Source organism: Pararge aegeria, chromosome 18 (genome assembly GCF_905163445.1).
Source record: "Pararge aegeria chromosome 18, ilParAegt1.1, whole genome shotgun sequence".
Lineage (NCBI taxonomy): Eukaryota > Metazoa > Arthropoda > Insecta > Lepidoptera > Nymphalidae > Pararge > Pararge aegeria.
In genome coordinates, this window is record NC_053197.1 from 8,985,053 (window position 1) to 9,011,280 (window position 26,228).

Sequence of the window (26,228 nt, forward strand, 5' to 3'; positions counted from 1 at the left end):
CGGTTGTTTTCTACTATAATTGCGGTTGTTTGTCTATGAAAGTCCTTTTCAATGTGAAAGAAATCGAGAGTTTACTCCGGCTGTTAGTTTGGTTACGCTCCGTTACCTACTTTATTGCCGACAGCGTATCTAAATCAAAGGTTGCTTTCAATACAGTTAAATCACGAATGCCGATAAAATCGAAGTTAAAGAATTTATGCTCACTTTTATGACCTCCAATGTCGATGCTTGTAAGATTTGTAGTACGTTTTTAATTGGCTAGTATACACACAGGGGTCTCAATAACTTTCAAGGTCTACTGAGGTTTATATATTATTCCTTCTTGGATCTGTAACTTTATATGATCCCAAAACATAGTATTCCTGAAAATATATGTGAAAGAACAGCGTACATAAATCTTCGCGGAAATCTGTCCTGTGTAAGAACTGGAAATAAGGCTCAACGAAAATACCCTAATTACCTTCTATTAATTTTTACTTACATCACAAACCTGCAAGAAACTACATATTTCTATAATAGGGCCGTGATTAAGATGTAAGTATAGCATAAATGAGAGTAGAAGAAACAAGAAAAACTTGCAATTTTAATGAATGGCTAGCGGCGAGTTAAGTAAGAGTGTTAGTAACATTTCAAAAGCCTAGCCCTTTTGCTTTCATGACTTGTTAATGAGCGTGAGCTGAGAAATGTAGTTTTTATTTCAACAGCGAGAATGCGTAATTATGACTGATGCCCATTTTTGGCGAGTTGCTTTAGCAGAAAATGATAATTAATATTCGCTGATACTTTGCGGTTTGGTTTTGAATATAACTGGTATTTTATAATCTATGTCGCCGTCTAGTTCAGACAGATGTCGGTTTTAGCTTCTCGAGAAATGTACTGCTTCTTGGAACTCATTCGTAATGTTTCTTAAAGATTGGTTAATCCGCGCCTCCTGGAGTGCATTCGTGGCTTTGAGTTATTTTTCCACTCTAAACTGTCTTCTCCTTTCTTCTATGCAATTTCTATGTTGTTTCTGTAGCTTTAAGGAAAGTTTGTTTATCACATATTTGAGACAATGTTTTTAGTTTGAGGTGCACGATTTAACTATGTCATAAAATTAGTCTTTCTTAAGTTACAATATATTTAATAGAGTTAGTTTTAAACGACAGGATTGATTTAAACGTAATTCTGCACATATATAAACTACTTTCTGGATCACACATGAGACTTTGTTTCGTGAAAATATTGAGGACACATTACGGATTAATCTTCTTTATTTACATCTGGCATAACTTCCAGAATACCGAATGCCCCTGTGACTGTGGCAACCAATCTAGTTAGCAGCTTTGCATAATCTGAAAAAGGCTCCCTGCTAATTTTATATAATGTTATGTTTCTCTTTGCGAAGATTAACTCGCATTAGAGCGTAACTGCAAAATAAGATCTAGTGAATTTAAATATCGCCGTCCATTAAGATGAAGGAAATAAAAACATAACGATGTGCTTTCTCTGCAACACTGAATAAAAACAAAACGTAATATCGTTAGCTAGCGTGCAAGCTGTTAAGAATATTTTTTTTCATACATTATATCCTAATCCGACGGATATAAGAGATTTCATACAGTGAAGACACTAGAGTACGCTTTAAGAGGTTTACAATATTTCTTGTGACAAAGTTTTACAATATACTCAGGTACATATAAGAGATCGCTGTGTAGCGATAAGGCCAAGTTACCAAGTTGTACCTTTTTGCTCTAACGTGTTTATATGTATTTACTTAACTACTTTTTTTGTGTATAAATAAAAGTGTTCATTCATTCATACATTCTCTCTTTGATGAACAATACAGATTGATCCTTGAATAAAAGAGCAATTTACTTTATTATTTTTAAATTTATTTATTTATTTGTTTGTTTAAAATGAGCAATTTGCCGTTAACAGTTTGTACCCGAAATTATAGAAAGCTGTAGCCCGCAGTAAATTTTAAACGATCAACGCAATTTATGAGGGCGTGAAGCAAATATTGAAAATGTAATAGATTAATTAATAAATTGCAGCAATTTCTAAATAATAATTGTTTGTCTAAACAGGAGCATTTAATTAAAGGGTTAAATCAAATCCTCAAATCTAAGGAAACTTTTTGGAAATTCTATTTTTAGAAATAAAACTATTTTCTAATTGATTTCACGATGTTTTATGTCTGAAATTCACGAAACGCATATTTTAAAGGTAATCTGAACATTAAGTATTTAATAATACTTAATTAACAAATAATAAATTTAGACATTTATTACACTGCACCATCAATAACACCGGCCGGCGTGGCAAAAGCAAAGGAAGACAAGAAACTAATGATCATGATCGTTTCGAAGATCGTCCGATAAAAACGTGAGAACGGTTTTATTGTTTATTGTTTGCTTGTCATCGTGACGAGGAAGTTCATGGTCAAAGTTTTCCGAATCTTATACGATGTTATTATTAAGATTTATATTAAAATATTTTCTAGGAACCTTTTTACTGTTGACGTTTTGTTTTTCGGCGACAGACTTGCTTTTTCGTAAAGAATATAAATCGGGGGCCAGTTATCCTGGAAAAAGTACAATCACGGGAACTTAAACAGCCATACCAATGAATGAATGAATGAATAAACTTTTATTGTACACCAAAGAAAAAAAGCATTTATAGAGATATAAATACATATCAAGAGAGTACAATTTGGTGGCCTTATCGCTACATAGCGATTTCTTCCAGGCAACCGATGGCGTAAAAGGAAAAAACATAGAAAAGAGGTAGCAATAAATAAGATTTAAAATTATACAAATATATAAATAATATATATATATATATATATATATAAATGTATATATACATAAATATATAATGTATATATATATAAATATATTACATATAAATACAAATAAAATATATAACATAAATACCAACCTAATCAGTAATCAGTTTCGACGAGGCGATACACTTGAAGAAGGTTGTCCTCGCGTGCACAGGGTTTTTGACCAGGGAATGCATATAGAAGAAAGAAATGGACAAATTCTTCTCCTTCTTTTTCTTTATGAGACATACGAAAATTTTAGGGTAGGCTTGCTTTTGTGCTTGTATGAAGTGCACGCCACTGGATATTCTGGTATGATGGTTAAGGAGGCTGCCGAGCGCGATCGAGAGAGAGCCGATCCTTCTCAGAGACGACCGAGCCCATAGCTAGGCAAATGAGCTCGGGGGAATATTTTCTCCCGCGACGAGCTCTCCATGCGCTGTACGAGGGAGATCCCGGAGCCTCCCAATTATGTGCCGAAGATGGCCACCGAAGGGGTTTTAGTGGGTAAAAATCCCACATAACCCGAGGTCGGGTATCTTTGAAGATTCCACCCCCGAACACAAAAAAAAAGGATGGGTAAAGGTGAATCTTAAAGTACAACTAAATTTACCAAATAACAACTCAAATATCTAGTAAATGTTTAGATGCTCGTGGGCAGTTTTTAGTAGTTAGTTATAGACTAAATCCTAGCGTAAGTAGGTACATATATTAAAAAATAGCGATGCATATACTGCACTGGCCTTGATACAACGGAAGAAAACAGTTAGAACTGATGCAATTAATGTCCATCCATCCGATATTATGATAGGTAAAGTGCGATACTAATAATGCACGTGATTTACGGTGCTTTGTGAAACTATAGTTAATCGTCCTATATTCACTGATAATATAACACACATACATATATATATATATGTATATACAGAAGTATAAGTATATGTGTGTACTCTCCGAAAGGTCAATGATCTATTTGAATACCGATAAATTATTATTAGTTATAGAATATTTACACATACTCATACGAAAGTCAAAGTAAGTACTGAGGTTAGGACGATAAATAATAGATTTACTATCACTGGTTTGGATGTCGTTGGAATTAAAAAAAAAAAAACAACTACAAGTCAGGCCTTGACTGCAATCTTACCTGCTGGTAAGGTAACGATAAAGCAATCTAAGATGGCAACGGGCTAACCTCTGCCATTATAACCCTAATCGGTTTCTACGCGAAATCGGATTCGCTTAGTGGCATGTCTTTGTCAGTAAAGTGGTAACTAGAGCAGACAAGAGGAATTTCAGAAGTTATAAATTCCCAAATTGCGTCTGCCAGGGTTCGAAATCGAGACCTACCATTTAATACAATAGCGCCAGGGTAGTCAAAGGATGGTTATGTTATAACATTTCATGCCTCAGAACTAGTTAACTTGAGTTATTTGAGTAGGTAAGTACATATACTACTTGTCCACGTTATGTGCATATATCTATACATTCCATAATATTACGAAGATGCCGAAAAAATATATTTGACAAAAGAACCATGCATTCCTTGCTATATCGTGTAAGAGCTAGAACTAAGAAAATCATTTATTGATTAGCTTAGGAATTACCGTTTGAACTTCACCTAAATACGAATACTTACAGTGCAGCTAATTGTTTTTTTCTAAAGACTAGCAAAATGGCGTAAAAGGCATGTTGCCTTCTACGGCTTACTTACAAAAGAGGTTAAAGCCTTGTTGGTACCAGTGTTACCGCTGTACTAATGATCGGTAAATTGTTCATGCAAAAAGCTACCAACACAGGGAGTAGACTAAGAGCTGGTAAGTGAGTTAAGCTTAGTGTTTTTTAGTATGACTCTATCGTCCTAGCAGATGGTACACTCAATATTAAGTGTGATCATTACCTAAAACACGGTAACATTTCACAGGGCTCACAAGGAAAACATCCCACACTGTGCTGACCTGTGTACATCAACCTGAGGCTTAACCTGTGCTACTGCTACCAACTTGTCTACCCAGCGTTGTGATTATGGCCAACACACAGTGGTTCAAGGCTTTATAATAAAGAATTGCCAGGAAAAAGGTTTTTTAATTCTCTTATTTAATGTGTCAAACAGTCAGTTAGATTTTACACTAAGATTTTCGTGTTTAATCAAAATTTCTTAAGTATTGTTGAACCACGATAATATTTTGGATTTGTCGAAGTTGTCAGTGTAGTGTGTCGAACAGTTCGTGAAATACCGACGAAAAGAACACGAATGCGGGTAGTCAGATTCTGCCCGTGAAATCCAACATTACATCTCGTACCTACGCAGTCCCGTCGTTACCACGATCCGTGCCACTGGGACAAATCCAAAATATTATCGTGGTATGTACCCGTTGAACGAGTATCGTTCAACAGGTGAAGAAATGTAGTCAGTTAGATATTTCGCAGGTATGAGACCTGTGTAATTACACCGACAATCACACCCTCATGACTTGAGCACAGTTGCTGGCGGCACAAAAAGCTCTAGCTCTACTAAGTATTAGTGTATAAAAGTGCCTGCATATTTATAACGACCACATCCGTTGAAACAAATTTAAATCAATTTTAAATAAATATTATGTTTTAGCATGTTGGGTATTCCGAGGATAAGTTACATTTTTCATCGTTTGCTTCCGAATTCTTTAGTTAGCCATCCCACAGCAAAAAGTATTAAATCATAACAAACAAATCGCTTCGAAAGCCGCTTGATGAACATAAAGATAATAGGATATTTATTTCTATAATAAGCGAATCGTTATTTTCGTAAAAAAAAAAATTAAAAAGAAGATTCGAATTTCCACACGGACTTTTTATTCAACATTCACAATTTGGAAAAAAACGAAGTAGAATACATATATACTTAAGTTAAAAAAAATAACTTTATTTATTTTTGTTCTGATAGCGTTAATCTTGTGAACGCCAGCTCTCCTTCTATATGCCTCGAAATGCATGCAATAAGATATTCTCATACTCATATCCAGTCACGATTCACGTATCAATTTAGCTGAATGGTATAGGGCCATATTTCACAATTCTAATAACTCGAGTATGTAGTTAACCTAGCTGTTTAAACTCTTTGGTATCTTGATTACAAGGATTTAATTTAAACCGGTTTGCTGACACTCACTGTAACGTCAACTCAATTTTTAATCCGAGAATCACGAACTCGTGTGTGACAATGCGTTTGAATAAATTTATGGGAATTGTATGAACTTTTTTTGTTTATTAGCGCCTTATAAAGTACAAGCGATTCCGCGCGACTTCATCCATAAGGTGTGGCGTATTTCTTTTAGAACTTTTAAAGACAAGCAATTCCTCATAAACAATGCACGCAACGGAAGCTCTCAAGGATTTTGTAATTTTTTTTATGACTATTAGTAGCGTGATGTAATAACCTATAGTATTCGGTCTTCCTCGATAAACGGAATATCCTATTAAAAATACTATTTAAATTCGAGTCAGTAGTTACTTACATTAGCGTAACCAAACAAACTTTCAGCTTTATAATATTAGTGAGTATAGAAATTTCCTGTAACAAAGATGTGAAAAAACAAAAGACCCTCAGGGTTCGCACCCTATTTTTGCAATTTTGTTATAGTTACGCTGTGACTTCGATATACAAACTCACATCTGCAACTGCATTAGACTTAAAACTAGACTTAAAACTCGCAATAACAACTATTCTTATGATTTTTATAAATCCAGGAACTAAAAATCGTGAACTCTATATAAAACTTAGGATATAACTATATATAACTTAGGATTTTTTTAAAAAGTCTACTACATTTCTATTATTAGAATGAAATAACAGTACTTACGTCCATCTGGACGTCTGTCCACCACCCAGTAAAATGTAGCACTAAGCTGCATCGAATCGCTAGGCAAACCGAGCTTTCCGAAGATGCTGTTAAAATTAGCAGGACTTGACGCATCTAGTGTTTGCTCTTATATTGTTCCTATTTCAAACATAATTCTTGTTTTGTTTTATGTTTCCCTGGCAAATTCAGTGAGTGAGAATAATTGTTTGTTAATCTTAACAATTATTCATTGTAAAGTCAAAATCTCCTGAGGATGCTCCGGTTACGCGAAAAGCAGTAGAATCTGTATGGTGTAATTTATAATTTCTTCAAGCTTTATACTTCACTTCAAATAGATCTTCGGCAAGTACGGGGGTACTACTGACGAGGGTAAAGATTCTACTACTTTTCGCGAATTTATCAAATCAAGCTTAATTGATAGAATTCCGCATAGTAACGCCTGTTTCTGTCAAATATTTGATAATGATAAAGTAATTCTGCAGAAAACTGAGAAAATGTATGGGATATTATTTCACGTAGTTACCAACTGTCATAAAACGTTATTTTCATCAAGTCTCTCGTAGGGTCCACGAATGGTCTTTGTACTACGTATGCCCAACGGATCCCTGTCTAGCATGAATGGCGTTTAACTACTGCAATAGTCCTAACTCTTGCCCTTTGCCACTTTGGCTTTGTAATTTCCTCAGTTATATGAATTATAGCATTAAGACCTCCTTTTTAGCGATAAAGCTGCCAAATTGCAAATGCTGTGTTATGATTCGCTTTTCTGTAAATTTGTTATGTTCTATAAAATTGTATTCATTCATTAATTACTCTGGTTTTCATCAGATTTCCTCCTTATATTATATTATTCTCCGAACATAATTCAACATTGGCTGCTGTCTCCCAAATGTGAATTTAAGGCTTAGTTCCTATGATCATAAAACCTTCATTAGAAGGTAAATATGAATGGAGTGTTGAACAATGCCTACAATTATTACTATTGAATAAACAACACCAATAACAATTGGTGTTGTTTCTTGTTCATTGTGCTACTGTGTGATGTATTGTTTGGTAAATATCTAAGTGCGTACGTCATTATTATTTATTACAATAGTTTATTTACAGCTAACTGCATCTTAGCGTTTGCAATTTTCCATTAAAATTAGAATATCGAAGTTTTGTTAGTAAATGGCAAGTTTTTCTATTTATCTATCTTTCATACGGTCATTGTATAATTATAGGCATATTATATTATGTAAATGTATGTAATGATGTGAAATTACTCATACGTGAATTGATCTCTGTCCAAAGTCGTAACCGGTCTCCTCTTACATAATTGTTTATCACTACGATTTTCAAATGTACGACTGATTGGCCCGCGACTCCGCTTTCTGAATCCAAGGATTTGGGTTCGATTCCCACGTCCTGAAAATGTTGTGTGATGAACATGAATATTTTTTTAGTGTCTGTCTGTGTAGGTGTTTATCTGTATATCAGTCACCTTAGTACACATAACACAAGCTACGCTTTCTTTGGGGCTAGATGGCGTATGTATTATCGTAGTAATTTATTTATTTATACTGCATATAATAAGTATCTGTATGAATTTAATTAATTCCGAAGGCAGTTCAACAAGAGATAGATATGGCAAGGAGAAATCACGTGTTAGATCGAACTTGATATTACAAGCCGTGGTGGTGCGTTGCGAACCATTTCGCCGAACCGTTGCTTAACTCAGTGTCCGTATACCGATATTGGATGTATGGTCTAAAATAATTTTAGTTATATTATATTATAATTTTAAATAATGACGAGCAGCTTTTTGCACATATGTACGCAGGAGGAATTAATATTACGAAGTCGAAGTCAAATCGAAGCAGTAGTCGAAATAAAATTTGAAACAATATTTTTTTTAATTTTTCGGATCTAACGTGCTGTAACGGAAACCAGCGTTAGGAAACCTGCATGCTTGAGAGTCTTCTGCAATGTTCCCAAAGGCGTCTGAAGGTCTAGTAATCCGAACTTGGCCTATAAAGGTGGGCCTTCTTTTGGTTACTAAGGCTGTTTACTACTATGGCTGGCTATTTTGGTTTTAAAAAATCCCCTGGGAACCTATTGTTATCCAGGATGCAAACGTTTTCTATTCAAAATTGAACAAGATAAGCAGTCAATTGGGTTTATCCATACATTGGTATTCATAGTTTAGCGCTCGGAATTATGATAAGTATTTTTAAAGCTAGATACATATAAAATATTAAAGATGATTGAGGGTAGTTCTAAAAAATTATGATTGCGTTGATACATCGTTTTGAGTACAATTTACACAGGACAGGAATTGTTAAAAACACGCCCAATATTTAGCTCTACCTAGACATCGAAGCCAGGACCTCCTGATCCCTAGTCGATCATGCCGCTATTCTCTATTAAATTAAGCCCCAACCAGAAATCGCTACTTCATACTTGACAGATATAGATATGCGTGAAGCGTGTTTCAGTGCCTATGCGTTGAACTGATGCGTACGGGTGCGTATTAAAATGTCTAACATTCAACTTCTGCAACATCTATCGCTTACTTGATGTATTTAATAGCCACTTAATTATTTTTAATCACAGTTTTCATATTTTCACATTTCCGGTTATGTAATAAATAAAAGTTAGACTAGCATACTAAGAGTTCTGTATGTTAGAAGGAAACCTATAAAATAATGCAAAAACCAAAATTTTTTGGAATATTTTTTCCTAATTTCTTAAAAAATCAGCGCATTTTTTTAGAAATAGGAATATCTGGCATGTAAGAGACATCTTTGTAATTTTCCTTTTATATCTAAGAAGAAACACTTTTTCAGAATTTTCTCTCTGCATTCTTTCAATAGTACGGTTTTAGTCGTAATTTTTATACATAAGTACAATAAGTAAATATACTACGACAACACACACATCGCCATCTAGCCCCAATGTAAGCGTAGCTTGTGTTATGGGAACTTCAATGGCTGATGAATATTTTCATGAATAATATACACATATTATTATACATAATACTTATAATATACAGATAAACACCCAGACACTGAAAAACATTCATGTTCATCACACAAACTTTTTTCAGTTGTGGGAATCAATCCCACGGCCTTGGACTCAGAAAGCAGAAAGAAACTGTTCTCTTTAGACAAAAAAGAAGAAGACAAAAAACAAAAATAAAGATAACTGCATTATTGCTTCATAAGCAAAATGTGGATACTTACTCGTATATAAATAATAAAATGTAACCTTTATTTTGTAGCCGAGATTTTGTAATTAATGAAACGAATGTGTGCGAATAGAAGAGACTTAGTGTTTATAAGCCGTTACATTTATTCAATTGGTTTATATTTATGTAACTAATAATTATGTTATAATTAGAAAGGAAAACCAGAATTTTATTATATTATTAATTAAGATTTATCAATGTTTATTTTTAAAACTCAAGCCTAGGCCAATATTTCTATGTTTTTAAGGGAGTAAAGAACCAGATAAGAAGAACTGCAGATGTGGTGGTAAAGTCTAATTAGTATGTTTAAATTAAATGGTTACATTTTATTTGGAGTACTTCTCAAGGTTTGTAAGGGTAGGTGGGCGCTATGGTCTAATGCACTTATGAAAGGTAGGATCAATTTGGGAATTTATAATTTGTAAATTTCCTCTGGTCTAGTCCTGGGTGAGGTTAGCCTTCTCACATCGAATGCCTTATCAAGGAGAGATTGCAGGCTGGGAATTTAAGAAAAAAAATCAGCAGTCGTGATTTTTTTTTTAAATTCGTACTTGTTTGACATTATGTATTTATTCACAGTCAATAATCTTACCCATGGCGATGTATTGCGCGGAGGGTATTTATCACAATCTTCATTGTCTGTACGTTTGCACGTCCGCGTCGCGACTATAACGAGTGAAAGGCGCGAAAGTTGTATCGGCGGAACGGAATGGACATTAGAAATATACAAGTACATTCGATTGTCTATTGTCATTGACATACCTACTTATTGAATTTTTATTTTACAAATTTCCTTTTGCCATGTTACTGTAGTATTTTTTAACTATAGTTTTATAAAAATCGATTATTATCGGTATAACTTGTTACATTTTTTTAAAAATTAAAGCATCCTTTTACGCAATAAAGTTATAAAAAAAAAGTAAAAATAGATAATATTATAAACTCCAACATTTTGATTTATGTGTATATAGTAAACGCTAAATACATTATTTTACTTGTTATGTATATTATTAATAATTTATTATATAACTACATCGATTGTTATTTGCGACACATTGGCTATTTCAATAGTTGAGCCATTGTGTGTAAGAAGTGTTATCAATATAATTATCTGCCAGTTATTAGACTTCAGTTTTTAAGTAATCATTCGTTTTGATAACTTTTGATGCCGAGTACCTGTTTCAAAAGAGGTTTCAACTTAATCTGCTTTTATTTATTCTGTATCGTTCCTTTTTTCCCAGCATTAAGACATGATTAAGTATTCCACGGAGCATTTAATTATTCTGAGGATGAGCGTATTAATTAAATGGTTACTTGGCAATATAGACATGTCCATTTGGTACTAAAGAAATCCTTTTTGTCGTTATAAGTGGGACGTCTCGGGTTCGACCCCTGCCAGTGGCAATTTGGGAATTAATCATTTTTGAATTTTTCAAAAAATAAAGAAGTGCTGTTTCGGAACCGACGAGGGATGGGAGTTTAATAAATTTGCTTTACCTCTAACAGATTAGTTACGTCCGCTCACATCTAAGACAAGGTGATATTGCTATTAAGGGCTAATTTTAAGTATAACAAAAAATTGCTGTTTTACAGATTTGCAACAGATTATAAGTACCAAAGAGTTATAACCGTTGGGAGCGGAACGCCGCGCCGTGTCGAATATGTAGTAGTTAAGCGAAGAGCAGATCAACGACCTTGGAAGGTAATTGTCCTCCGTATGGGCGTAGTTTAAAGAATGGGAGGAAATGAGGTCGGCTATTGAATAGCGGCCACGCGTCTTGCTACACTCTTGTGTACCAAAGAAACGTGATCTTCTCTACCCACATTTTTTTCTTTGATTTATCATATTTGAGAAAGGATTAAAAGGTGTGTAAAATGCATGACAGTGCTTTCAAATAAGGGTTCTATCATCATCATTGTAAACCCATTACCAGTCTACTACAGGGCCCGGCCTCCACTCAGAATGAAAAGGGTTTAGGCCGTAGTCCACTAAGCTAGTAGACTTGCCTTAAAGAGCATTATGAAGAACTCTCAGGAGTTTAGGTTTCCTCACGATGTTTTCTTCTCCTTAGCGGTGGAGAAAACGTGATATTGAATTGCATATATTAAAAAGTATCCCGAGACAAAAGCCTAACCACTTGGCTATCATTGCATACCTAATCTATATAAGTACCTACTAAAATTATAAACTCAGTTAATAGTTAGCGTGCACCATTGTTTAAATTGCCGCACGAACCTCAGTATTCTAGACCCATCTCCAGCTATAGTTGTGTCAAATTTCAGCAAGATCGCATGGATTGTTGACCCAACAGAAGTTGGTTGCTTAGTTGTTACCAACAAAGGTGACAAACAAACAAATAGACACACTTGTGCTTTTATAATATTGGTTTTTATGTTTATTTATTCGTTCATTTGTTACCTCAGGCTCAAGCGCTTCATCGATCTTGACTCTATTAATCACATGAATAGTTAACTTTTATTCTGGAGTGCAGGATTCGTACGGGTTTTATAAATTATAGTCATGTAGAGTAAGATTTTGTTTTATGTTCCTATATCCAAAAGTAACGGCTATTCTGTCCCCTTAAAACTCAGCCGAGTAGGAGCCTTTGGCTAACTTATTTTGGAATTTACAAAGGAAAAAAATATAGGATTTCCCATTGCAGTAACAATAGTTTTCATAGAAGAGTTGAGTGTATCCTTCAAAGACGATTTCACGCATTGCCGGTAACCTTTTCGGCATCATAATGATTGGCAATTTATTATAATTGTATTTCTCTCTATTCCTAATTCGCTGCAAGCTACTTAAAACAATACTTGCCTTAGATCAGTATGTTGATTTGGTTCTGAAATTTCGATCGTAATAACAGTTTCCCTGACGGATTTCGAACTTGGTGGAACAGATTTGTTTTTTTTCTCCAGAGAGATTTGACCGCTACGCGGGAGATATTATAGTGTTCAAATGTGTGCGCAAACACGGGTCCACTCTCTATTCTCTTACTCTCAAAGTTCGACGGGACTGCTGCTCCGACACGACTGGAAAGAGGTCAGGCGCAGGACCGAATAGCTTAATGTACTCTCCGAGAGAAGGGGGTGAATCGACATCAATTTCCAAACTTAGGACTGGTAAAATTAATGTCTTCATAGAAAATCCCTGTAATATCACTGGCCCGACCAGGGTTTCGTTTTTTCGTTCTTTATAAAGATTTATTTATTTTTTCTTTATTGGTTACCTACGCGGTTATTTTAGTGCATATTATACAACTCTAGTAATATAGTAATCTAACGACCATCTCGGCGTACTGGTGAGCGCTGTGGTCTTATAACTGAGGACCCGGGTTCGATTCTCTGGATGCGAAATAATTTTTAATTTCTTTCAATTTTCCCTGGACTCTCTTTTCTTGGACTACATTATAACTTGCCAGGTGAGATAGCAGTCAAGGGCTAAGATTGTGGCATTAAAAAAAAAAGAGTGTTTATGAAGTAGAAATCGTCTACACATAATGGGCAATCATAGGCACGCTTTCTGAGCTTAGTGGCTCCTCGATGGGCACGGAGTCAAATACCATGTAATCGCCCATCGAACCGGCGCTATGACCGTAACGACATAGGCGACGGGTTAGGGTCACCATAAAACATGCATGTGGTTTTGTTTAATTAAAATGCTTTTCATTTTTAAATTAAACTAAACATAGTATACAAAGCGGAAATAGTCTAGTGGTTAGCTCAGTACTTCACTAGGGGGAGGTGGTGGGGACCGGGATATTTCGGAGTAATCCGCGTTTTAAGAAAAAACATCGTAAGAAAACCAGCATGGCTGAGATTTCTCCAAAAGGTTACCCAAAGTCGTGTGAATTCCACCGGTCAGCTCTTGGCGAGCGTGATGGAATACAATCTTTTCATTCTGTGAGGAGACATGGTATAGTGAGTTTATAAAGAAGTCCTTCTTATTCACATTCTCTATTTATCCCTACTATTATCATAAATGCGACAGTTTGTTTGTCCTTCTTTTACGGCCTAACTAAGTAACCAATCTACTTGACTTTTGGTATAGACTTAGTTGAAAGGATTGAGAGTAATATAGGCTACTTTTATCTGAGTAAAATAAGCGGGTTACCAAAAATGTATAAAAAAGGCCTCATAAACGCGGACGAAAGCAACAGCTAGTACTCAGATAAAGTTATGATGTTAGAAAAACAAGAGATTGATCTTTGGGCATGCCTATGCTGGATATTATTATTTCTATCATTTATTATTTTTCTTTTTTTTTTTTAATTATTAACAATGCTTAAGAATAAATTAAAAAAACACTATTAAAAATTTATAAAAAAAAAACTTCCACCCTCCGCTTGCGGGGCTTTTGAATGCCCAAGCAACTTTATTATTACTATTAAGGTAGTCAGATATAATATAACGTTTAAATTAAATGTGTAAAGAAAATAAAAAATTATGTGATTCCGGCCAGGATCGAACTGGCGGCCTTCTGCGTGTAAAGCAGATGTGATAACCACTACACCACGGAACCCGTTGTCCAACTTGTGAAAATTTTGAAATGACCATTGGAATCATAATAAATGTGATAGCCATTTTAAACACGTAAATAAACGGAGAGTGACAGGGGGTAGATGCATTAGGAAGGCTAAAGACTTGGAGCGGTAGCGCTGTATGGACATATAATTATGTTTAGTTTTAGTACCTAAACTCAACACTTCGTTTATATTACTGGAAAGATTTTTTCTAATATAAATAAAATCAGGCGAATACCTATATTTACTTGAACAGTAGAGCCCCAAAATTACTTTTGTAAGCTAAAATATTAGTCTTTATCAAACAATTAATAATTATAGAAATACTCCATTCGCCTGATTTTTACTAGAAAGCGGTAAAACTTGTGACTTATCGGCAGACTCTGGTATCGAATCATAAATATAGTCACCAAAAATAGACAGCACGTCTGTCTATTTTTGGTGATTACGTGACACGTTGCCTATTTGAAATTTCCATTTGTTTTCAATAACTTATTGAAAACTTGAAAGTTATATGTAGCGTAAAAATAGTAACGCTATAAATAGGTAAGATTTTTCCCAGAATGAATTATGGAAAAGTTAATCTACCAGCAAATTAAACGGATCGATTTAAAGTGTGAAACATATTGTACTGAAAATGAAAGGAGAAAATAGACGGGCTTAATTGGCCGTGCAAGTATGAATAGGTAATTCTAATTAAAAATAATAACCATTGAGTTTCTTGTCCGCCTGATCAGTTGAATCTGCAGTCCGAATCAGTAGTCACAAAAAACAAATATTTAATATAATAATATTAACTTAATATTTTTTTTTTTTATAGACGAGCGCTTGGCTGCAATTACACCTGATGGTTAGCGATGATGCAGCCTAAGATGGAGCGCGCTTGCCTAGAAGATGCCTATTCACTCATGATTTGAAGGTACTCATATTGGAGACACTGGGGAAAATGGAAGCTGGAAGGGCATTCCAGATCCTAGCGGTGCTGATCAGAAAAGTCGATGCGAATCGCTTATAATGATTTTTCAAAAAGATTGTAAAGTAGGTCTAATTGAAATAAATAAGCATACTTGCAAATAGTTATCATATAGTTATCATATATCATATAGTTACCTAGTTATCATATTGAAATAAAGTTACTCTTATTGAAAATCTATTTTAATGTAAAAAATTTAACGAAGGAAAGTGGTAGGTATCATGTTTTACCTACATCCAAATAATTTTCCACAGACCAACCTCTCTGGTCCAGGATAGGTCACAAGTTCGACTCCCGACTGTAGTAATTTGGTAATTCAAATTTTTTAAATTTGCTTTGGTCTGCTCTTGTTTTCTCATTAGCTTGCGTTACGATGCCGCGTGAAAACATAATTTATAATATAATATAAAGCATAACTCAATGCAGCTAAAAAGAAAACATACGTACAAGCGGGTAGTTCCACAAATATTACCCATGATATGACAATATTCACGATTAAACTTATAACTTAAGAAAAAATTTGTAGCAGAACTTTTTTCTGGGATCGAAAATCCTTGATAATTGAAACCATAATTCGAAAAAGTAAACGTTCACAGGCTTCTTCTCTTTTATAAATTTGGATAGAAGCAGGCGTTACTTTGCGGAAATCCATGATATATTATGAAAACTAAGCTTAATTTGCTATACTCCGCGAAAAGAAGGAGTAATTTATAATTTCTTCAATCCTTATAATCCACACCAAACAAAACTTCTGCAATGTACCCTCTACGCGCGTTTCGCACCGAAACTGGAGCATCCTAAATAATTTTTGAGAATATGAATAATTGTTAAGTCAAAGTCTACAAGTTAGGTCTCAATTGGTTTTTCGGTAAATTCTATATGAAAATTGAAAGTGCATGAGATTTCATGAAATCGATTGTAATACATTATGAAAAAGCCTTTCTAAGCTTGTATTAAGTATGCTTAACAACGTTTACACAGCTATAATGTCTTACGAAAGCAGCTTTTATAACACATTTTAACTTTTAAAACGATCGTCTTTTACGTCCCCAAAATATATTCCGTCCGAAACAAAGTCCTGCAAGAAACATTAAGGAAACATTCCAGCTTTATTATAAGTTATTTGTGGTACGCCTTGTGACATTTCGGAGTTCCTTTTTCCTTAGAAGCATTTTGTCTAATAATTTTACGATGACAAATCTTATTGCCGCATGAAAAGTAAACGTTTTTTCAATGTTTTAAACTTATAACGAAACTGATTAATTCATTGTTATCGAAAAAAATTACGGGTTTATGCAGAGTACTTTTTTGTTTCCTAAGAATATACTTCAAGGATAATGGTTAAATGACGTCAAGCAAAGATCGTAAAATTTTATGATTAAAACCACCATGGGACGTTTTAAAAACGTTAGGTATTATCAAAGTGTTAGGTATCCTAATCCTAAGTATTAAATATTATACGCGAAAGTGTGTTTGTTTGTTTTTCCTTCCTTTACGCCCTAAGTATGCAACCAATCAACATGATTTAACATAGAGTTGGTTGAAAGGACGGAGAGTAACATAGGCTAGTAAATCCAAAAACGAACGGTTATTTTGGAATTTAAAAAAACAACCCTAGTAAAGACCATAGTTGATGACTAAGGTTAAAACTCTTCGTGTGATCTCCTATATCCTCTCTACAAATATTCTAAGAATATTAGTAATAGGTCAAGGTTAAAAGTATCTCATTCGATCTGTTTATCAATATTTATGAAAAAAAGATACAAATAAACGTGGCGTAAATTTTTTCAGTGTTTTGCCACACTTTAATTGAGAGCACATATCAAGTTATAATATTAGCTTTTAAAAATAAAGATATAATTAATATAACTGTAATTTTTTTGAGAAAAGACTTCTTGCTTCAGAATTCATTGCAGCATATTCTAAACAACGAGATAATTTCACAGCGTCTATTTTCTTTTTCTCACTTTCCCGGGAGATCCTCGTTTCCATACCGTTAACAATTAACTATAGGCGTTTTTAGTTCCTTTGTTATAGATACTAAGTTACTCTATATTCCCTGCAGCTTAGCAGATCTAAATACTGCAGTCAAGGGTTGCTATATTTCGTTTTACTTTCGGAGCGGAAATCTTAGGGACGAACACCATTTCAATTCATATTTTCCTCATATTGGATAAGCTACTAGATTTTTAAAACGAGCGATTGGCATCTGACCTCGTCATCAATAACGTCGTGTACAAGCTTAGAATAATTTACTTACAGACAATATTAAGATTGCGCTATTCGTGCATTTCACCGTACAGACGTAATAGGCTGATCGCTCTGTTTATTTTTATCCTAAACTGTTGTCGTATTTTTAAAAAATCTGAAAGGTTTTAGTAAAGAAGCTTTAAAAACCTCATAATCAGACAACTTCAGTTTTATACTCTTTGCAAGTGTTGTTCGAAAGTGACAGATTAGGTCATACAGGCTACGAATAACCAATTCATCAATATTAACAACACTGAATCAACTTCCAAGTAAAATTAGGTTTTTCTTTTGAATCATCACCTACTCATCATAACTGCCTACTGCATAATATTTTTAATATCCTCCCTGAAATATCTCTATTTAGGTCAAGGTTATCGAAAACCTAAGCCCTTACTTACTAACTTATGTATTATATTCCAATTGTTATACACCGTATTACAATTTAATTATGAATGTTTAAAAATGCCAAAATTTACGTTATTCATTTCAATATTTTTTTTGCCAGAATCAGGGCTATGAAACGTAAGCAAAGTACTTAGATTATTGCGAAACTAAACAATTTCACTATTCAGATTCCTTTTTATTAAGACTTAAAGTTTTGCAGTCCGCAAGTCAAGAGCCGCGTTCAAGTATTTGGTGCCCTTAAATGCGATATTTTTAAACCTGTTTCTCGCACCCCGCTCTAAGACCACCTGAATCTTAAAAGATGTTAACAATTTATAGAATAATGTGTAAGTTTTAATAACCAGGATGAAAATTAAATTAATAAAACAAAGTCAGATTGGAGATTTACTTTCTATTGCCAGGAAATGTGAATTATGCAAATGCGAATAGACAAGACCCAACATTCGATATAACCAAAAATGTGAATGATAGCCCTTTATAATAGCCCAATATTTTTGGGTAGGTAGGTATAAGTTTTAAATAAAGCAGCTGTGTTTTCTTACTATTGATTTTATCATTCCAAAAAGATAATAATAGCTCATGATACTAAATGGAATTCGTGATCATTTAGTAAAGAGCCGCTCCTAAACATTCCAGCGGCTCTGGCATACATTACACTGAATGAATGTGTTCGCGCGTAAGAAACCGTTTGTTGCTATATTTGGCTAAACATTTTCCGTCGAATACAGGGAATGTAAATTATACTAGTTACCTTTTATTAGAATACGTACTTATGAATTATTGTTATTATTATAGTAAGGTTTAAAATATACTTATATTTTGTATTTCTTAATGATGTTAAATTGTTTCAGGTGCGATAAGGCTGTTTTCTGTTCTGTTCCTTTAATAAATGAAAATAAGTGTAGCTTGCGAGTTTGTACGCTTTAAATATTTGATGCTATCTTTAATAAAAGTATTTAAAAAAAATCTATGTGGTTGACTGTTGCTTCGAACGATTACAAATAATAATTAAATATAAGGTGATTAAAATATCCCAGAAGAGGAGATATTTGTTGGTTAGTACCAACCAGTAGTAGTTATAATATTTTACTAAGGTCAAAAGCCAACAAATAATTAAATAATAATAATAATAATTAAATAATAATTATTTGTATTTAAATGTAATAATCATTAATTTTTGCCACACCCACTCGTTTTCCTCGCATGTGTCAAGGTTGGCTGGTAGAAAATGCTGTAGCCTTTTGTAAACCATTTTTTTTGGGGTGCCATAAAGAGTGTGAATAAATAAATAGCTGTTATTTCGAAATCACAGACAGACAGTTTATTTTAGCGGTTTTATTAATAGATAAGAAAATGAAAGTTTAAGCAATCATAATAATTGAACTAAATTATAGTTTAAGAAATCAAAATAGCGACATGTCATCGCAAAAAATTATACGTCAGTGCGCTGAACTAAAAAATTGCTTTTGAAGTAAGTAGAGTACTTACCTACTTATATGTAAATTAAATACGATGGAAACAGTAAATGCTTCTTGCGGTTCAAGTTTCTCAAAATATTGCCGCAACACACGTAATCAATTATTACGAAACTGTTTAAATAATGCTATGTTGAAATACTAAAAGAATATGATTTGCATACTTGAATCAAGTTCATGATTGGAAATTGACACAGCTTAAAGATTAGCCGTTTGTAATTTATTATTATTACAATGTTTATATAATTTGTACCTACCAAACCTACCTGTGTGTTTTCAAATTCCAAATGGCTAATGATAATAACAATTTTATCTATTTAGCACATCTTCTAAACCTTGGAATAGGAATTAAGATGTTTTACTCGCTGATGATATTTTTAAATAAAGTAGTTATGTAACTGGATGATTAAACTGGCCTGGTGCCTGTTTGTCTGTATTCATATCTGGCAAGTATAACTTGACCTGCGGTTCCCGGTTACGACATGTAGAGCAGACGACAATGCAATATTATTATAACACGTAGCTGATCTGATTACAAAGATCTGAAATGCTTGATTTTATAGATATGTATTTATTTAAATGTAACTGTTATATTCTTTCAGTTTATTTTTGTGACTGTACAAAAGTTGTATTAATAGCGTGGTGGGTTTACACTCCAAAACCCTCTCGAGAGTGGTGGCCAGCTGCGGGACGTTAATAGGCTGGTGATAAATAAATAAAATATATAAAAAATATCGATGTTAACTGTACTTATCAAGCTGCATTCCAAAGGCTTGCTAGGTGTTTTGTAAACAGCCTCCGTTACGTGTTCGTGTGACGCTTAGTAATGGTTAGAAAGTTTTATTTTTGTCACTGTGAAAGCGCCTGCCGTGACGTTGCCGTAACGTCTGAGATTGATGAAGGAAAGGATTTACTGCTATATAGGCATGTTACTATTGATTACTACTTTCTATACACTATTACTATTGATTCCTTACTACTTGTTTAAAGTTTCTAACGGATCACAGTTCAAGGCCTAAATTGCTTAAATTCTGGTTCACAGGTTAATGCCAAAAGGGCTTAAATTTTTGTAATCTTAGGTCTAGGAATAGTACCCAGAACATTTATTATCAAACCCAAAAGGGTTTGATAAAGTAAGTAAGTAAATACTTATATTTGACTAATAAGAACACGCGAATGAGGTTGCGGGCTATGTAAGATGCACGCATACATCTATGGGTGTCCCGCTAGAAACACTGTAAAGTTTGGAGAAAACTAAGTTAAATAAAATAAAATATGTTTCTCTTATAAAATATGGCTACATCCTACAAAATAATATTTTTGGACTTATTAGACGAAACAAAGCACTTTGAAAAAGCTCATCAGAGATTAAAGGAGGGAAATCTTATGACATCTCACCAAAACGTAATTTTTAGATGATTTAAAATTTATATATTTATATGTTTTAAACCATATAAATATATATATATTATAATTGACGGATAAAGTGTATGGCCTACCTGATGTTAAGTGAAAAACCATCGTCTATAAATAGAGAAAAACATTGCAGGGCATGGAAGGGAAGCGTCCTGCAACGCGTCGCCTTGAGGCAAAATTGCTAAGTCTCATGTGCCTGTAATTATACCGGCTCCCTTAAGACCGGAACACAGCATTGCAACAATTCTGCTTAGTGGCAGAAATAAGCATGGTAGTTGTACTTACCCGGACAAGCTCTGACACGAAAAACTCTACTCTACTATATGGTTACCCAACAGATATACCTCTTCCTTTTGCAAGTCGGTAAAAAACACAACCGCTCATTAGTTGATAAATAAAAGTTATTTTCTAAGCGCGTGAAATAGTGTGTGTCGTAAACGTGTAACATCTCTTGCCATTAACTTCTTTTATACAAATCATCAGAGATCGCGGACTATGTAGGTTAGATAAACGATTCTGGACGTTGATTTAGTGGATATGAATGGCGAAATATATTTAGTTCTTGTGTAAAAACGTTTAGTCAAGGCACAATTCTGCGATTTGTGTAACGTCAGAACAATTTTAGACGCTTCAGAGGGATTTCATAAAAAGCACAAGTTTACTTCTAATTCTAAATTGCATAATAAATTATTCGTCTACTAGATGCTTACTACTACCTGTACCCTTTTTTTCACTACAAGTTAGACCTCAACTGCAGTTGTATTTATGTGTTAGGGGTGTGGCAGTGATAGGAAACATTACCCTAATCGGTTTCTTTGAGGCATCGAACTGGCACGCTAAAACGCTTGGTGGAGCATCTTTGAAGTGTGGTGACTTAATTCTCACAATTTATCGAAATAATTACCGGATAGACGCGTGACGGTACAATGTGCCTTCCGAGGCACGGATTGACCGCCTCATTTCCTATCTCTGGGTTAAATAATAGCAATAATTTTACAGAAAAATCCAAATTCTCAAATGCACCTACAAGCAAATATACCAACTGCAATAACAGTATGGGAGTTGGATATATCCTAGTTGTTTAGCAGCTTAACTAGATATAGCTAGTATAGTCTATAATCTCCTTTACATATCTAAAAAGTCTTCGTATAAATTCTTAAACAAATTAAGACTTCTTTTAATTACCACTACAGGTGATAAGTTGATTCCATTTTTGCTTTAAGCAATTCAGCGCGGAAATGCAACTTGCATTCTTGATTCCAATTTGCATTCTACATGGACTTGATTAGTATAATGAATTCTTACTTATTTGCAAATTGCCTTAGCTGAACAGACATTTATCTTTTGATTAAAATATAAACAATGAGATTCTATATTTTTTTAACAAATGGATAACAAAGGACTGTTTATTACTATTTGAATCTAAAAAGGTAAGGAATAAATCGGTTAATATACTTATAAGTTGCAAAACAAGAGAAGCCAATAAATTATGAATTTTTACTATACATAAAGGCTCTAGTCTGTATGCAGTGTCTATATGTTTAAAAGTGCCAACCGCATACCACGCTCAATTTATTATAACAAAGTTTTCCGTAGTAACAACCGTTTTAAAAATAACCGATATAAAAAATTTAGGCTTAGTCAGTCGTTTAGGTTCAATTCGAACATAAAAATTTAGGAACGCTACATAAAACCACTCTTTATTAAGTTACTATCATGAGTACAGGAACTTAAAAAAAGGAAGTCCGCACGTTCTTTTCCTCCCATTGCACTGCGAGTTAAAGCAGAAGCAGTGAATCAACCCAGTCCGCGGTCAACTGACGGTCAATGAACCCAGTCAACTGATTTAGTTTTAATACTATTGCCAAAATTATAAGCGATTTTTTTATTAAGAAAACCCCTATTATGTATTGTCATCCCTAATTTACTTTAGCATGGAAACGTTATTCGTTTTGAAGCCTTCATACTAACACTCGGATACCATACCAACACTTTCGTATATTAGAGATCCGAGACGTGTCAAATGTAAAAATGGTTAAGGTATCAAATAAAAGCAGTGATGTATTCTATCCGGAAGCTAAAATATTCCCGGATTCAGATCACAATTGACCATCCCAGTACTACCTAATGCGGTTATTAACGCCACATTTTCTCGACTTGAAGTCGGACTCAGTGCAAATGTACCTACTCTAAGGAAGAAAGCTTAGCCATAACCAACCAATAATAGCATATAAGTTGTTTTGGTAATCGCATGTAGGTCCCAGCTGCAATTATCTAAGCGAGCGTGCGTGGGTCGGCGGCAACATAAAAGTAATAACGGTTCTGTATTATTAAGCAAACCCACCGTTACCTTTTACGAGGCCTATTGACCAAATAGAAAACAAAGCGTAAACGAGAATAACATTAGTTAATAAACCGTTGATAAATAAATGCCAAACCAAAAATAAAATTCAACTTAATCATCTAACAACACACATAATGAGTTATAACATAAAGACGAAATATACCGGCTTGGTTATAAGCCACCTCCTTTAAGCAGAAACTGTTCTCAAGATAATCTTTTAGGAATAGCTCATAATGGTCCCCTGCTTGGCACAAGATCTTTCTCATCAGAAAGTTTTATCAATAATACCACGCTGGGCAGAAGTGTTGTCATCGCAGAAGATGGTAGTAGTAACATAGAGGACGCTTTTGCCCCATCTTCAATGTAATCCCTTAATCGCTTCGTACGACACCCGCGGGAACAGGAGGGGTTGTTTTCTGATCTGCCATCATCACACGCATATCAGGCATATCATCCATGCCTGATGCCGTGTGATGATGGCAGATCAGAAAGAGAGAGAGAGTATCTCTGAGATCGTTTAGTATCTCGTATCTCTAAGTTGAGGAGAATAAACTGTAATCTTCACAAAATGTAACCTAAAAAAGTTTATTTTCTCTCTCACTTTATCACTTTATTTTGCTCTTTAAATAACTTTGTTTAGACTGTTTTATCAAAGTTGTTATCTATCAATATACGTCGGTCGTTCTATCTCTTGACCAAGTTTTCCTTCAAGAAGTTTATTCGTTCCAAAACCATCAAGCACAAACATGTCGCTCTCTTAAAAAAGTTATTTTGGCTGTATTTATCAACTATCAATCTATCTCTATTGACTACTTTAAATATATATTTATATACATTTATATTGCATAACTCGGGTTAAATCAATGGTCGCAATTATTTAGAAAGACTACTACTTACACTAGCAGTAGCAGAATACTCAGGTTTAGTAAGACTGAATTGCAATTTTGCGATTTGCAATGATTGAAAGTAATCAAAAATAACGCAATAGAACTCGGTTAAGAGCTATGTTAGCGACTATTTAAATGTGAAGAGCGTGTCTGTATTTTAGAAAATTCGAGAAGAAAATAAGAACTGATGATCCTGACCTTATGAATAAAATCGAACAATGCTAAGACGAAAGTTATTGGATTGAGAATTTAATAGGTCTCTTCTCTACTTAAAATTAAGGCTGCATTAATAATAACGTTTTATGGAATCTTTTCAAACTTTTAAGTTCTTTGGAAATTAATTATATCAATTCAATATTTAGCATGTTTGTCTTCGGGACTCTCGTTCTGCTTAAGGTTCGTAATGTTTACAATTTGTTTAACGAGCTACATGTAGCATTAAACCATATATACTAAGAATAAAAGCTCAGGTAGTTTTGTTTGTTTGTTTGTTTAAAACAATTTTATATCTGGCACTTCCAGATGGATTTGATTTATTTTTACCCTCTAATTAGTGAGAAATAGTTAACTATGTTGGATTAGTAGACTGCATGCAGGTTTCCTCATGATGTTTCTTTCACCGTTAAAGCAAGTGATATTTAATTCCCCGAAAGAAAAGCCGAGGTATGAATGACTTGGCTATAAGTTGATATAAAAATAACTTATAAAAAGTTGTACGCGGAGTCACAGGGAATCACTAATGTTTAAATGAAGAAGGCGAATGTAAATGACAGTCATTATCGTGTATCTGATTTCGATTTGCAAATATTTCGTGAGTCTAATCACCGAGGAGTTATTACTGTACAAAACAATGGTAGCATAATAACAACGGCATGAAATAGGCCCGTGGGACGATCTACGTGCAATTATAATTATGCGGAGTCAAGGTTACGACGACGTGAGCATTTAATGATTTATGATTAGTTTGCTAAGTACAAACTCATGGCATCGTAAATGTCCACATACTAACTTATGTTTATTATTTCTTTTTCCTTTACTCTTTTAAAACTTATGATTTGTCTGTTTTTCGTATTACAGTGCGCAGCATGAATAAATACTGAACCGGGTAAAACAAAATCTTCAAAGCAATAGGCCAGATTTAAATAGATGTGTGTAAAAAAAGATAGAGATTCTAGGAGTCATCTCAGAATCTCTGTCTTTTTATCGTGTACAACCCAACACAAGAATATGAACTAATTTGGGAAATAGAGAGTAGAGATAATTTCGATCGGTAGTACTATTGTAGTTGAGTATCCATAATAAATTTAGGAGTCTACCTATCAGAGTTAATTATCCTAATATTTACATTTATGGTAGCATCATCGATTACAAAACCGGTAAGGGTAACCTTAGATAGTCAATTAAACTGGTTCAAACTAAATTAATTATTGAGGTCGGATATCAATCGTTCGATGTCGAAACAGCAGCAGTAGACCTGATGATTCAGGATTAGTTTAATTGACAAATTGGATAACCGTCACATCTAATTATAGTGTGTATATACTGGGCGCAGTGCTAAGATGGTCGACGTACATTAAACTAAATTAAAACTTTATTTACACCTACAACTTAATACTGTGGAACGAGTATGACTATTGACTAACAAATTAAATAAGATTAACTAAGTAGTTAGTAGAGTTACCAACATAGTTCCGCGAGTCGCAAAGCTGCTCAGAAAACTGATGGACGTTGGGGTTTTAGGGTGCTGGAATGGCGACCCAAAAGAGATGGACAGACGACATCAAGCGAGACGCTGGGAGCCTCTGGAGGCAAGCGGCCCAGGACCGTGGATTGTGACTCGCTACAAAAGATCTATGTCCAGCAGTGGACCTTAATTGGTTGAATTGATGACGATGATGATGAACTTACAATAACTTATTCGCTGTTGCCCGCGACTTGGTCCGAGCTTAAATAAGGTTTTTAAAAATCAAGCAGGAACCCTTCATTTTCTCAAGATAAAATATATCCTAAGGATATATCGTCTTTAGTATGCTAACTATTTATTTGCGGAATTTCACCAAGATAAGCGATCATGCCCT

The 26,228-nt window shown here is 34.2% G+C and overlaps 1 protein-coding gene and 1 non-coding gene across 4 annotated transcripts in view; both read right to left on the bottom strand.

The window, feature by feature from the left end:
* Positions 1–26,228, bottom strand: part of LOC120631640 — a 71,641-nt gene that overhangs the window by 8,522 nt on the left and 36,891 nt on the right. Inside the window, exon 1 of one of the 3 annotated variants that reach the window (XM_039901298.1) lies at positions 6,649–6,665. The exons of the other annotated variants lie outside the window; for them this stretch is intronic. The gene's annotated coding sequence lies outside the window, so the exon portion shown is untranslated. Of the gene's footprint in view, positions 1–6,648; positions 6,666–26,228 lie in introns of those variants that run through there. 3 annotated transcript variants of the gene reach the window in all.
* Trnav-uac lies at positions 14,327–14,399 on the bottom strand. The gene has a single exon. It is a non-coding gene; the product is annotated as a tRNA-Val (tRNA).